Here is a 15,622-nt window from a genome sequence, read left to right as displayed (position 1 = left end):
CCGTCCCTGGGATCCTGGGACTTTATCATCCAGACAGGCTGGTGGTCTTATCAGCTCTTTTTATGGAACTCTGGGTGGGCCCTTATCCTGACCGACATTGCTGTTGTATTTCTGTGAGAAGAACAATCTTAAAGATCTCCAGTTTGGACTTGTGAGGTCAAGAAGCTGGAGACATGAGAGGGAACAGAAGTCATGTGGACACAGAGGCAGCGTGGGAATCTGTTCTTAGTGGTCAAACTGTAAAAACTTGAGACCATAGTAGGACATTTTCTGAGTAGACTTGGCAGTATTCTTGTTAATGTGCAGCAAAACATCATTGGGACGTTCTAAGAAAAGTGCAAATCAATTCTGAGCAGTTCCGCATTTCTTAAAATGATAAAACACGCATACAGGCAACCCATGCCAGAAACTTATATTGAAACATTCATAACTAATGAATTTGCTTAATAAAATAATTTAAATTAAATGTGTGATAAACGTTAATATTTTTTATTATGTAGTAACTTGTGAATTGCGGTTTTGCGTTTAAATAATTTCTGTGCGTTTTATTTCTCTGCGAACTGGCTCGTGTGCCCGTGAGTTTACACGCTGAGATGAGCAAAAGCACACACGCCGAACATCTTCCCTTGTAATGAGAAGTGTTTCTAAACCTGCTGTCCAACAAAAGAGAACATTATAATATGATTTTAGCTACTCCACGACATCAGTCGAATGTTTACTTTGTTGATCTGATGTGGCTTCTTATCACCAAATGAGGCAGAAGATATATTATATACTGTAAACCTGCTATGTGGATTTCCTGGAGCGTCATGTGTTCTATTACTTCTCTGATACATATTTAGAGTTTCTGCGCGAGGGCGCCCTCCGGCTCCGAATGAAACATCCATAGCGCTCCATAATGGGCAATCCATCCTATTTTGGGTAAAAAATAGGAAAAATAAAGAGATTTGAAGTAGACATATGATAATCCATGTTTTTCTCCAGTGTACAAAAAGTGTACAGGTGCTTTAATTTTTAAATTAGGCTACATTATAAATTGCAAAACGCAAAAAAAAAAAAAAAACTGATGTTCCGAGCCGTCAGAACCGAACCGAACCAAAAGCCGTGGTTTAAAAAAACGTGGCCTAACTGTATTGTTGCATCTCTAATAAGTAGCTGCTATATGCAAAGTGTAAAATGTATATTTAAATATTGAAAGAGATATATTTGATTGCTTCTTAAAGATATGCAACTGATTAATTTTAATTTAAATAATAAAGTTGACAGATAATTCAAATCTGTATTAAAGCCATAATAAAATTTCATGTAATTTGTTACAATGTTTTTATGTTTTTAATGTTTATAATGTTTTTATTTGATATTTTATTTATTTATATCGGTGACTGCTTAACTTTAATTTAAATAATAAATCTTTTAAAGATAACAAATAATTAAAGACTGTATTCCAGCCATAACATAATATAACACAATAATATAATATAATATAATATAATATAATATAATATAATATAATATAATATAATATAATATAATATAATATAATATAATATAATATAATATAATATAATATAATATAATATATTCATGCATTCATTTTTGGCCAAAATATCAAATTACTACACAATGTATTGTCATTATCTTAAATAATTGTGAATAATAATATTTTTAAATATTGTCCAATGATTTGATGTCTACTAAATATATTACCGTTAAATCACAAATCTAAAAATCTTTTTCAGACAATTTCTCATGTGGTTTGTCAATTTAGAATCACCCTACTATTCTAGATGTTTTGGAGAACATTATTCTCACTTAAATTCATAATCGATCTGTACATTGTACCTGTCTGGGACACTCTGTCTGACTCATTAAAGGTGTTTCAAGCTTCAGTGTCATGTTGCCTTTTCCTGGCCTCTACTGCTCTCTGTGTCAATCATTCACTGTCCAAAGGCCAGAGGCTGTAACGGTGATAGCGACGTGGCACGTTTTATCCTCTGATCTTTATCACGCACTGAAATGATAGCCAGATATGAGGGATCTTGTGCGCATTCCCCTGGAAAACTGTGTTGTGCATGTGTTCAGTCAGCAGAGGTGAGATGTCACATGCACCTATGGCTTTTTGAGGCCCTCAGTTGAGCCACGCAGCATTAATAATAAAATAAGTCATTCGAATTTGACAGTAGCATGTTGCTAAGCTGTAATAATGTAAGCTGTACTGAACATTTCTTTCACTTCATCTATTATTTTTGATCAAGTCTGTGACAATTAATTTCTTGGATCACTTTCTCCACAAAATAAATACAATTTCTCCACAATATTGCCTTGATTGTGGCCATTTGAAATGTGGCCTTTGAAAGCAAGCTAACCTTTCGGTGTGAAAATACTGCCTGTGTTTTGGAATAGAGTCCTTGTGTTTATTCCGTACACCAAGTGATTCATCGGGGGATGGTTAAACATGAATTGACCTCATTCACGTTATTACAAACAACAGATGCTGCATTATCAAAGAGGTGGGGGAATGCTGAACTTTCCTTGTTTTTGTAGGTTGGGCCATTGAGGACACTGATCCTGAGGTTATTAGTTCCGTTGCTAAAGTTGTAAGCTGCTCAAATGACCAATACTCTTTTAACTCCAACATAGAATGTCTTGTATCTTCTTAAAATAAATAAACAAGAAAAAATATGAAAACAACACAAGAAGACAAAAAAAAGAGTAATTTACCTACATTACCTTTCAAAAGTTTGGGATCAGTAAGATCTTTAATGTTTTTTAAAGAAGTCTCATATGCTTCTCAACGCTGCATTGATTTGGTCAAAAATACAGTAAAAACAGCAATATTGTGAAATATTAAAATTGAACATAATGGTTTTTTTTTTTCTTCAGTGTCACACGATCCTTCAGAAATCATTCTAATATGCTGATTTATTATCAATGTCGGAAACAGTTGCTTTTTTATTTATTTATTTTTTTTTTTTACCTACGATACTTTTTTTCAGGATTTTTCAGGATTAATAAAAAGTAAAAAACAAACAAACAAACAAAAATAAACAGAATTTATTCAAAATAGAAATCCTTTGTAACAGTATACACTATACTGTCAAAAAGTTTGGGCTCACTATGTTTTTTTTGTAAAAAATTAATACTTTTATTCTGCAAGGATTTGTTCAATTGATAAAAAAGTGATAGTATGTTGACTTCACTTGTTACAAAATATTTCTATTTCAAATACATTCTGTTCTTTTAAAATGTGTATTAATCAAAGAATCTTGAAACAAGTATCACAGGTTCTTCACAAGTATCACAGTATTAAGCAGCACAACTGTTTCCAATAATAATAATAAATCAGCATATTAGAATGATTTCTGAAGGATCATGTGACACGTAAGACTGGAGAAATGGCTGATGAAAATTCAGCTTTAATCACAGGAATACATTACATTTTAAAGTATATTAAAATAGAAAACCGTTATTTTAAATTGCTATGATATTTCACAATATTACTGTTTTTAATGTATTTTTTATCAAATGCAGCCTTGATGAGCATAAGAGACTTCTTTAAAAAAAACATTAAAAATCTTACTGCTCCCATACTCAAGTATGCAAAGGCAGACACAAATGCTTGACCAATTCATTGTGCAAGTGGGCAGTCTTTACAGTAAAATACATACACACACACACACATACAGTATATATATATATGCCATATGGCTTTTCACTCAACAATACATTTACAATTGGAGATAAAGTACATCCAGCTTTATCCATACAGTTTAATCACATAAAGATCTCCATAATATAGATAAAATCTCAGCTGTGTGATTGTTTATATTGTCACAAAATTATCACAACTCGATTCCGCTAAATGCAACTAAAGGGCATGAAGATATTAAGATAGTACAAAAATGAACATTATGATTTTCTGTTAAGTTGCTTTGGGCAATGTGTAAAAAAAAAAGCTATACACATAAAAGTGTCTAGAATTGAATATAAATCTAGAATTAGAACTGAAGTCATAATAAATTTGGCAAGAGGCAAAAACTTTGCAAAGAGTCATGTTGAGTTCCAGACCAGAGGAGAGGCGCACAATGTGTTTCTAACTCATTGTGTGTGTGTGAAGGGCTGTTCTAACAAAACAAAAAAAAACAAAGGCGTTAAGTGTTATACAAGTATTATACAATAATCCATAGGGAAAATCAGTGACCTCATTTCCTGTTGGAGTAATCATGAATAGAGAGTTGTTGATAATGGCATTGTTGACACTGAGTATAGCTATTGTAGCTAAGAAAATTAAGGACATCAAGCCTTCATTTAGCCCAGTAAGGTCACAAAGTGTTCCTGTTTATGTCTATTTCATGAAGATATACATCTAAACATCTGGCCTTCATAATTTGCAGCCCTGTTTATGAAGTTGTTTGTCTTTGGGATTAAAGAGATTATCAAAATGGGGAAATTCCCAGATTTCCATAAAGCCTTCCTTCACAGTGTCACTGAGAGAGGCTGGAGGTTAAAATCTAGACTATCAGCAATTTCTCCAGTGGCTGAAAACCAAAAGCGTGTTTTAAGAGACGTGTGTAGTCAGCTGTCTTACAGGTAGCTGGGGTTACTGGGAGGCAATAGTCTTTAGTGCTGGGAAAGGGAGGGTGCAGACAGACATCGAACCCTGATATTACAACAAGTCCTGGCAGGACGATCCTTTATGACATCACTTGTGATCCGCCCAATGAGCTCACTGGGCCAGCTGATCATGTTTTCCAGCTGTGAACAACAGAAGAAACTGTAGAAACTGCCTGACAACATCTGCGAGAGTGATTCTCAGAATATGTTATTAATGGAACTACCCTCCCCCACATAGAAAAAGACACGAGTGAGGAATAAGTCTGGGAATGTAAATAGCTCACCAAAAGTAAAAAATTCTGTTGTTTTCTCACAATCAAAACTGTCACTGAACAACTATAGCCTTCTGTAGAGCTGCTGTACTGAATTTATTCAAGAATTGATGAACTTTGCAATATTGACACTCATATTGAACTAAATTGAATTAACAGTAAATGAAACGGAGCTGAATAATGACACTATTTTCTTCTGTAGAGCTGCTTTACAGCTGAAATTTAAGCAATTTCATAATTGATGAATTTTGCATTTATTTTCCTGCTAATTTCTGTAAAGCTGCTTTGAAGCAATCTGTATTGTATAAAGCACTATATAATTGTTTTCAAAACTGTATTTTCTGTGAAAAACAAAAAGAGAAACTTAGAATAATGTTAATGCTCTTTTCAATACAATGAAAGCATACAAAGCATAATATGTAGAATAAGCGAAACCCTTAAAACTTAGCAGTAGTCTATATGAGTTGCGCATTGTATTCTTAGTCTTCTAAAGTCATAGAAATGCTTTGTGTGAGGCTAAATTTGCCCAAAATTAAATGTATGTTTATATTATAATATATGGTTTTCAGAAAATATTATTTACATTTTGCCATGTTCTTCATGCAAAAATATCGTATGACTTCTGAAGACTTCAAATATAGAGCACAAGTTGTACGGGCAACTTTTATAACACTTTCATGATGCATTTATAGTGCTTTATGTACTTTTTGGAGTCTGACAGCCCTATTCACTCTCATTATATGGAACAGAGCAGCAGTGAATGATGACGTGATGAATTTTAATATGTGCATGTTCAATTTAAGATTTCAAATGGAATGAAGACTGTCACTGCACATTAAAACAATGGAATAGATATTGACGTTATGAAGTGACTATTTTAAATTTTGCATGCAGTTAAACAGATCACAATGTTCAAAGACCAACCTAAATGTCCACACCCTTACATCCCGAACCAAGAAAACACAAATCATGCATGCCATGGCCTTCAATTATTTATTTATTTTCAGTTTGGCCATGGGTGTGTAGGGCTGCTAGAATCCAGAATGAGTTTATGTCATGTTTGATTGGGCGTGAAGACAGGTGTTTTCCTATCTGAGGGTTATTTCCATGATGGCCTATTGATGTTAAGAGACGAGCTGGTAGGAGGAGATGAAAATCATTGGAGGAACTTCTCTATGACTGATGGACGCTTCAGACAGAGAGATCTGATCTGTCTGATCCTCACAATACAGATGGTATGCAGGCCAACCATGCTTCAGCACGCTCCTGTGCTACCTTTGTTCCTCTCTTTCTCTCTGTTTCTGTTCTATTCATTCTTATATTTCTTCAAGAACATCACTGTGGTATTTGGGATACATGCATACATATGCATTCTGTAACATCAACTGTAGAAATCATTTCTAAATCAGTAGATTTTTTACCATGTGTTGCGTTCCACAAAATGAGAACAGCGCCAAAAAAGTTCTTGTCGTGTCGCCCCAGAAAATATTTGGATACTTTTGGAAACATACAATCACACTATGAAGTGTCATCGGAACATTGAAATATTTATCGGAACTAATGTCACTTTTCAGAGGTATTTGAGATTACTTTTTTCTGGGGGTGTCTGCACCCCAGCAGAGTCAGAGCGGAACTCCTGTTGGACAACATCTCCAGGACGCTACGCTCCAATTCTCAAATAACGTCTCAGGTTACTTATGTAACCATGGTTCCCTGAGTAACCCCTAGAGGACGCAGTTCGAAGTTCCCATGAAAGGGAACTGCTATTGTAACTACTCGCTGGTCATTAAATAGTCCACGCTACCAAAGTACTGATGTCCATACATTTTATTTATTGATATGGAACACCATGAAAACTAAACACAAACAAAGAAAACATAGTTTTAACACACAACACCACTAAGGGCATCAAAAACACACAAGCTACAGCTATGATGGCTTTTGTTCTACCCTCTTAAATGATAGAAGTACTTGTGTTGTCCAATCTATAAATACTGTGTCTGTTCCCCAAATAGTGAGGTCAAAATATCAATTTAACGCAGGATCTAGAAAAATATGATCGTGATTAAACCAGAAAAATGCTAAATAAATGAACAAAAACTATTTTTAAAGCATTAGATAATTCGCACCCAAAGCAGTTATTGTAAAGGAAATGATTACAGATAATAGTTTTGATGCTTGACTGAAACCTGGCTCAAACCAAAAGAATATTTTGTTCTAAATGAGTCTACTCCACCAAGCTACTGTTATAAGCATGAGCCCCGTCAGACTGGTCGTGGCGGCGGTGTTGCAACAATATATAGTGATATTCTCAATGTTACTCAGTAAACAGGATACAGGTTTAACTAATTTGAAATACTTCAGCTTAATGTTACACTGTCAGATATGCAAAAGAAATATCTCCTATCTCTTGCTCTGGCTACTGTGTATACAGCCAGGGTCGTATGCAGATTTCCTAAAAGAATTAGCAGATTTTCTCTCAAACCTATTGGCTAATGTTGATAAAGTGCTAATTGTCGGAGATTTTAACATTCACGTTGATAATACAAATGATGCGTTAGAACTTGCGCTTACAGACTTAATAAACTCTTTTGGGGTCAAGAAAAACATCACTGGACCAACTCATAATTTTAATCGTACTCTAGATATAATTATTTCGCATGGAATTGATCTTACTGATATAGATATTGTACCTCAAAGTGATGATGTTACTGACCACTACCTTGTATTGTGCATGCTGCCTATTACTGATATTGACTATATCGCTCCGCGTTATCGTCCGGGCAGAACTATTTTTCCAACCACAAAAGACACACAATTCACAAATAGCCTACCTGATTTGTCTCAACTGCTCTGTGTACCCATAAATACACATGAACTAGACGAAATGACTAGAAATATGGGTACTATCTTCTCTAATACATTAGAAGCTGCTGCCCCCATCAAATTGAAAAAGGTTAGAGAAAAACGTACTGCGCCATGGTACAACAGTAATACCCATTCTCTCAAGAAAGAAACTCGTAATCTTGAGTGAAAATAGAGAAAAATCAGACGTCACCCAAACTAAATATTCCCTCACAGTTTAGTAGTAATGACTTTATGAATTTCTTCACTGATAAAATAGATAACATCAGAAATACAATAAATGTAGAATCTATAGATTCTATATAGAATCTATAAGAATTTCAGTCAGGTTTCAGGCCCCATCATAGCACAGAAACTGCATTTGTTTATTAGTTTGTTAATTATAAATGATTTGCTTCTTGTGTCAGACCAAGGCTGCATCTCATTGCTAGTTTTACTTGATCTTAGTACTGTGTTCAACACCATAGATCATGACATACTCATAGATCGATTACAAAACTATACGGGTATTAAAGGGCAGGCTTTAAGATGGGTTAGATCATATCTGTCTGACCGTTATCACTTTGCTTATTTAAATGGAGAGTCATCTCAGTTATCACCAGTAAAATATGGAGTGCCACAAGGATCTGTCCTAGATCCTCTGCTATTTTCAATACACATGTTGCCCCTTGGTAATATTATTAGAAAAAAATGTGAAAGATTGGATGACCAATAATTTTCTCCTATTAAATTTGGAGATATTATTTACTGGACCAAAAAACAGTACACAGAATCTCTTAGATTATAAATTGCATCTAGACGGATGTACTGTTAGTTCCTCTACAGTCAAAAATTTAGGTGTTACATTAGACAGCAATATGTCTTGAAAATCATATTTCACGTTACAAAAACAGCATTCTTCCATCTTAGAAACACTGACAAGCTACTGAACATGTTATCTGTTTCTGATGCAGAAAAGTTAGTTCATGCATTCATGACCTGTAGACTGGACTATTGTAATGCACTGCTAGGTGGTTGTCCTGCATCTTCAATAAACAAGCTACAGGTAGTCCAAAATGCAGCGGCTAGAGTCCTTACCAGGTCAAGTACATTTTACAATCACGCTATCACGCTTATATCACGCTGCAATCCATCATGCACCCTAAGGTCACAAAACTCTGGACTTTTGGTAGCAAAGTCCACTAAAGGAGGTAGAGCTTTTTCGCATTTGGCTCCCAAACTCTGGAATAGACTTCCTGATAACGTTCGGGGTTCAGATACACTCTCTCTGTTTAAATCTATATTAAAGAAACATCTCTTTAGCCAAGCATTCACATAATGTATCTCATAACCTTGTACTTCAATTATATCTGATCAAATGCACATTATCATTCTTTGCTTGTTTTGAACACATTATAATTTTTTGCTTGGATTGAACAGCAGCTACGCTAATTTTTCTCTGTTTGCATCTTTGTTTCTGCCACGGGATGGGCATCCAGAGGTAACTAGGAATTGCACAAGGTTCAATCTGGATTCAACCCTTACAAAGATCTGAGATGACCGAACACCTGAGAAGAGAAGATGCCAACCCCTCAGAGGACCTCAGATGATGCCAACCCTGAGCCAACATACAAAACTACCAGATTTTTCAATTCAATTCAGTTCAATTCAGTTCAATTAAGATTTTGCTATAAGTTTGATTGCAACATATAATCATTGCTGTTAATAGTGTTTTTTCTGTACATATCTGCCATAGTCACCACTGATAAGTTACTCATAAATATAATTTATCAACTTTAATTTTCTGTGAAGCTGCTTTGCAATTATTTGTTTTGTGAAAAGCGCTATACAAATAAACTTGAATTGAATTGAATTTTGGCCATTTTCCCACAGCGCAGTCTCATTATAATTCATAACTGTTTTACATTTTGGGAAACCGGTGGCTAATTCATATAAATTTGTATTCTCAATAATGTTTTCATGATGGATCTGTTAGGGCTAGACCTTCATGCTTACTTTTTTTTTCTAAAATGGTGTGTTTTCCATTGATTTATGATAGTATGAACAAGAAATTGCCACATTCTAAATTGTTTTTCTCATGAGATTGGGTTTGTTGCCCTCAAGTTCACACACGTGTCCTGGCAGAGTATCTACAGGTGTTATTCATCACATTAACTATTAGCATTATCCACTAACTAGACAGTGTCCAAATACAGAATGAGAGCGAAACAGCTGATAAAAACATCACAATAATCCACATGACTCCAGTCCATCAATTAATATCTTGTAAAGAGAAAAGCTGCATGTTTGTAAGAAACAAATGTATCTTTAAGACGTTTTAAACTTTAAAGGGGTCCTATTATGCTTTTTCACTTTTTTAATTGTAGTCAGTGTGTAGTGTGTATGTTTGGGCATAAAAAAGATCTAGAAAGTTACAAATCTCAAAGTCCACTCCAAAGGGAGATATTTAGTTTTTTTAAAATCCCTTTTCAAGAACTACAACGAACGGCTCATTTGGACTACAGCGTTTGTTTTCCAGGCTTTGTGATATCACAAAGCGGCTCATTGGAATATCATTACAAAGAATTCCCACCTACAGAAATTAAAATGGTTGGGGGGTGGGGAGGGGCGAAGTTGTGGTTAGAACGCTTGGTTAAATGTGAGTGCATCAGAGAAAACAAAGAAGAAGAGCTGCAGTGCTGTAGCTTCAAATTTTCGGCATGTCTAGAACAATTCTTACAAGTATAACACGACGTAGCTGGGCGCCGCGGACAGACGCTGAACGGCGCCGCCGGTGTGCCTACACTCAGAAAATAATGTATTTGAATTTTAAAGACGTGGTGTGACGAGACGCAAAATCAAGACTTTGTAAAAGAGCATAATAGGACCCCTTTAAATCATCGCTTCTGGCACCCATTCACTGTCCTGATGAAGAAACAAACTAATCTACATCTGAATGGCCTGAGGATGAGTACATTTTTAGCTAAAATATTCCTTTAAAATTTGAAGCTATTTGGAACTTAATATAACTTCTGAACCTTTTTATTAATCTATATAAATGCTCTGTAAATTGTATTTTATTTTTGTCTGTTTTTGCCTATATGTTTGACCATTCTTAACCTCTGTGTTATGTATATGCTGTCTCTTTTACTTTTATGAGAGATTTTAACAACACACAGTATAAACATTCGCATCCTCATGGGTTCTATAGATGGATAGATAATGTTAATGTATTATCGACATATTAGAGCAGGGGTGCCCAATCCTGTTCCTGGAGATCTACCTTCCTGCAAAGTTCAGCTCCGCCCCTGATCGGAGCTGAACTTTGCAGGAAGGTAGATCTCCAGGAACAGGACTGGGCACCCCTGCATTAGATGAATGAAACTTGATGAATGTTACTTCCCAGAATTCATTGTGTTTTGCTGACATCTTCAGACCAAGCAGTTCTTATTGGCTGAGGGAAGCTGCTGTCATGCTCTGAGTTCCTCACTAGAGGGAACAAAACCTTCATTTATAAGAAGGCTACTACAGATGTAAAACTCACTTCGCTTCCACTTGTCTTTGTATGCAGTGATATAATAGTCTTTGTCTAGGAAAAGCCCAGACTAGTGAACTCAGTGTGTGAATGTGGTATACTGCACAGACCATGTATTTAGACACATACACACGGTATTTAGCACATACAGGGGCTGTGTGTTTGTGTGTGTGTGATGCGTGATTTGTGTGAGGGTCTCTGTCCCAGCCTGTGTCTAAGCTGAGAGCCTCTGTTTTAGACACGTTTAACACTCATTGAATCTGTGGAAGAGCTGTTCCCATGTGTTTGAGAATGCTGATGGACTAAACATAGCTCCTGCCCTTACATGTTAAGGAAAGTGAGACGATTTACTCGTGCCGGTAACTGATAGTGAATGACTGAGAGCATGACACATTTCTATCTGCCAGCTCATATTGATATTAATATCCAAACATGGATCAGCACTGCAGGAGCTTTCTTCTGATTCAAACTGAGCACAAATTCCGAATAATCATGATGAAGTACTAGACAGAAGATATTTTTTTAATGTTTTTTAAGATGTAAGATATAGTGCCAAACAATATATATCCTGATCAGGTGCTAAAATATTACTACATTATCCTGCTTTTTACATGCCTACTTACTGTACCAAATAATAAATGTGAACCTCATCTGAAATATGATCGGTTGAGTGAAGTTAGCATACTGAATAACGTTAGCGATGCTTGCTATGAGGTGATTTTTTCACAGCAGCTGAGGTGGAAGGAATATGAGTTTATCACCTCTCCATGTATTCATACTGACCACACACACACACACTAGGATTCACTGGTTATGTTCAGAATTGCATGCTCCATACTAGTCTTAGAATTTCTGCAATATTATTTGATATATACACAATGCAAACTGTGCACAATGCAGAAGTATGCAACCTGTATGAATGGAATAAACAAATGCATTTACCGAAATGTGCAGGATACAAGGAGTGCAGTATGCTTGGAATGAAATACTGGCTTTCTAGTTACTAAGTACTATATACACTGTATACGGCTTACTTAAAAATAGTGAGACAGTAACCATTTTTACACAATAAATGTTTCAAACAGTGATGCTGCATTGCGTCCCATGAAATCATCACATATGTCGTAACAATAATTGAAGTTAGTTTGGGCTTTTAATTACATTTGAACTAATTTTGTGTAAAAAGGGGCTTAACTTTTGGCAAGTTGAGTCAAAAATCGAGGGGTAACACTTTATTTTACAGTGCCCTTATTATTAATATCAGGGTTAGGATTATGGTTGGTTGCATGTAATTATGGATAATTTACTGTTATTACTATAGTATGTACTTGCTGTGTACTCACACAAAAAAATGAAAGGTCAAGTGAAGTGCATTGCATTGTTGGTGCAGTGCAGTGAGTTCATTGTTCTTTCCCGATCCATCTCACTTCCTGTCTCTCCTCAACTGTATACTCAAATAAAAGTAAAAAGCCCAAAAATAACTTTAAAGAAAACAATCAGTTTTACTTTTGAGATTATAACTGGAGCTCACTCACTCAATAAAACACACAGTGTGACAATTATTTGTATTTGCTCTTAGGCAGTATTCAGCATAGAACACTAGTATTGTATTATGAACATAATCTCATGCATTTTAGATGATCTACTAATGTTTAGGCCTTTGAAGTACTGAGTGCATATTAAATATGCTCATGCTATGTCAAGGTGAAGGGTGTTAGTGGACTATTCTTGTCTGCTGCTATTCTTGTCAGTTGATGTCAAACTGCCTCTATAATATCTGCAGTTATACTGCCTCACCAGCAGAGAACACCATCACTAGAATTCTATGGAGAAACTCTGATTATTTTCACCTGGTTTCTGTTGACTGTTTATTTATAGTCTCACTAATCCCATGCTTTTTGTGAAGTGTTGCTAGCACCTACTGTACTGCATCTCTGAATGTTTCATCTTTTGTTGTCTTTACTGGGCTTGGTTATTACCACGTCTTTAGATTATGTTTGCCTTCGAGGGTTGGATTATTTACTTGTCGTGTGCTATTGTGTGTTTGATATTGATGCTTACATCATTTTGTACATTCACTGATTATATAACCTGAACTCCACACCTCAGTCATATTCCACGGTTTTATATAGAGTAGCTTGCTAAACTATACAGACCCACAAGTAATTCTCACATTTGAGATTTGAGTTTGCATGGTTAATGTGACAAATTTACTTGATTAGGGGCCAATAAAAATGATGTACATTCTTAGATATTCTATTGTTGTTGTAGATTTTGCATTATCATTTTTCTCTTTTTTTTCTCTGTTTAAGATTCTTAACACCAGGTTGAAATAAAAAAGGTAAGATATTGGAAGAGAATACGTTTTCAAAAGCACCACAAAATAATTAAAAAAGAAATAATTCCTCCTTTGTTGGTACAACTGGATAAGAACACATTTTTAGATCTGGTTTTGTGATCTGAATCACCTGTCACACTGAAAAAAAATCTTACTCAACAAAATAATTAATTCATAAATTGGCCATTGCTATTTCTCGCTTAGACACACCAATGAGAGTTAGGGCAGATGTTATTCACAGTCCAATTATTCACAGTCTGAATAATTATTTTTATCCATATAATGTGGTAATTATTGTAATATTCACATTCAGTGTTCCTCATAGTGCAAGAGTGACAGACAAATGTGAGGTGTGGGAGGGAGAGTCTCTGTATGTGTAAGGCTTTGGTGGGTCTGGATGTTCTTTGATTCCTGAGAATGATTCGTGAGTCATCTTAACTCCACAGCTAACAAGTGCCCCAAATGCTGAATTACCTGTTTAACAAGCCCTGCCAACCTCTTGAGGTTACTGAGAGACTGGTTCATAGCCAACCGTAAAGTCTTTCCTACGAGTGGATGGAAACTGGAAAATAGATAGATGGAAATAGTGGATGGAAAATAGAGCCTTCTGGAAAATCCGTCTATTTAGAACAACAGTGCCACACTAAATTCAGAGTTCATTTTTCTTTAAAAAAAATACTTTTTTAACAACACAATAGAAAAGAGCCATGGAGGGAGAAAGCTTGTTCATCCTGTCTATTAAATGAACACAAAGACAAGGATAGATAAGGGCAGTGTTCTTACACATATCACATTAATAGTCTTTGCTGTGGTGTAAAGTACTATTATATAACAATGCTCTTCTGTGATCATGGATTTGACCTGCATCTGACCTTCTCCTTCATTTAATACTCTTTCCATGACATTCAGTGTTTCATATCATTGCTTAGTGCTTCATCAAGAGCAAACAAAAGGTCATATTGCATCAATAGGGCCACTCAACACGGTGCTTCAGTTTTAATATCTGTTAACACTGAACAATAACACTTCACTGAGGTTATGCACAGGACAGAGAGAATATTATGTAAAGTCTGTAGGGGAGAGCAAGGATATTTGTCTATTTACTCATAATTCTGACAAAATTTACTCACACTCACATTGTTCCAAACCTGGAAGACTTACATGGATATGCTAGTTGCTTTTTCCATGCAGTTCAGAATAACTGAGCACTGAAGGGTTCAGTTTTCCAAAAAGGAAGAAAATACGTTTTCAAAAGCACCACAAAATAATTAAAAAAGAAATCATTCCTCCTTTGTTGGTACAACTGGATAAGAACACATTTTTAGATCTGGTTTTGTGATCTGAATCACCTGTCACACTGAAAAAAAATCTTACTCAACAAAATAATTAATTCATAAATTGGCCATTGCTATTTCTCGCTTAGACACACCAATGAGAGTTAGGGCAGATGTTATTCACAGTCCAATTATTCACAGTCTGAATAATTATTTTTATCCATATAATGTGGTAATTATTGTAATATTCACATTCAGTGTTCCTCATAGTGCAAGAGTGACAGACAAATGTGAGGTGTGGGAGGGAGAGTCTCTGTATGTGTAAGGCTTTGGTGGGTCTGGATGTTCTTTGATTCCTGAGAATGATTCGTGAGTCATCTTAACTCCACAGCTAACAAGTGCCCCAAATGCTGAATTACCTGTTTAACAAGCCCTGCCAACCTCTTGAGGTTACTGAGAGACTGGTTCATAGCCAACCGTAAAGTCTTTCCTACGAGTGGATGGAAACTGGAAAATAGATAGATGGAAATAGTGGATGGAAAATAGAGCCTTCTGGAAAATCCGTCTATTTAGAACAACAGTGCCACACTAAATTCAGAGTTCATTTTTCTTTAAAAAAAATACTTTTTTAACAACACAATAGAAAAGAGCCATGGAGGGAGAAAGCCTGTTCATCCTGTCTATTAAATGAACACAAAGACAAGGATAGATAAGGGCAGTGTTCTTACACATATCACATTAATAG

Source organism: Sinocyclocheilus anshuiensis, unplaced genomic scaffold (assembly GCF_001515605.1).
Source record: "Sinocyclocheilus anshuiensis isolate Anshui unplaced genomic scaffold, SAMN03320099.WGS_v1.1 scaffold863, whole genome shotgun sequence".
In the NCBI taxonomy this organism is placed as follows: domain Eukaryota; kingdom Metazoa; phylum Chordata; class Actinopteri; order Cypriniformes; family Cyprinidae; genus Sinocyclocheilus; species Sinocyclocheilus anshuiensis.
Note: the sequence above shows the minus strand (reverse complement) of the source record.